Source organism: Solanum lycopersicum, chromosome 1 (genome assembly GCF_036512215.1).
Source record: "Solanum lycopersicum chromosome 1, SLM_r2.1".
Classification (NCBI taxonomy): Eukaryota; Viridiplantae; Streptophyta; class Magnoliopsida; order Solanales; family Solanaceae; genus Solanum; species Solanum lycopersicum.
In genome coordinates this window covers 35,964,807-35,965,847 of record NC_090800.1, presented here as the reverse complement: position 1 = coordinate 35,965,847, position 1,041 = coordinate 35,964,807, and the positions used below count along the sequence as shown (strand labels likewise).

General features: G+C 32.3%; 1 pseudogene; it reads left to right on the top strand.

The window, feature by feature from the left end:
• Positions 1-359: 359 nt before the first annotated feature.
• On the top strand, positions 360-572 carry LOC112940768 (U2 spliceosomal RNA; annotated as a pseudogene).
• Positions 573-1,041: the final 469 nt, after the last annotated feature.

Below are 1,041 nucleotides of genomic sequence, written 5' to 3'. Positions count from 1 at the left end.
AATTTGATTGATCGGAGAGAGAATCCTTTTGAAAATAAAATTGATATGAAAATTCTAATTGATAAAATTGTAGAGAATCCTTTTGAAAATCAAATTGATATGAAAATTGTAACTGATAAGATTGTAGAGTGAAATTAAGGAGAGAATAAAGGAGTAAGAAAAAGAAAGGAAATCATGTGTTAAGGTTGGAATACTTATATATTCATTTGACTTGAAAATTGAAAAAAAAAGGATTTCGAAAATATTTCAAATGATAGGGAATGATTAAAATTATGAAAAATGAAGATGTGTATATAAGTATTTTTTCCTTTAATTTAACAAGTGACGTATAAATAGCCCGACATAACAAATGGAAAATCATACCTTTCTCGACCTTTCAACTTAGGTTATGTGTAGTATTTGTTCTTATCAGTTTAATATATGATATGTGAGTCATCGACTCACACGATATAAACTCTGTTTTTCGAGGGGGATGGTCCATCATGGTAGCTTGACTCACACGATATTAACTCTATTTTTTAGGGGGAAGGCCCACCAAGTAGCTTGCTATTGGGGCGTTCATGGCACTCAAATAATGCACCAGCCAGGTTTCAAACCCGTTTCTATACACGTCGTAGGGTACTATTCTACCACTAGATCACTGGTGCTTAATGTTTTAATAATACGATTTTAGCTACATACTCGCAAAGTATCACCTCTAATGTACTCAACTCTATTTTGAGGGGATGTCCATATGGTAGCTTGCTATTGGGATTTAGGACTTTAAAGCATCGTTTGGCATTGCACTTCAGTCTTGGCTGGATGCACCCACTTAATTTAGTTGTAAAGCTTACTTTACATTCTTACTTGTAAAATTTTTGGGAACTTTAAAAGCTCATTCTCAACTTTCTCAAATCTCTAGAGGATCAAAAGATTCAATTTTTGTTATTAATCAACAAACATTGAAAGATTCATGAAAATAATTTGTGTTTCTTATTAGTTCTCAATATTTTTTCACAACAGAGGAATATGAGGGGAAGGTCCATCATTATAGTTTGCTAT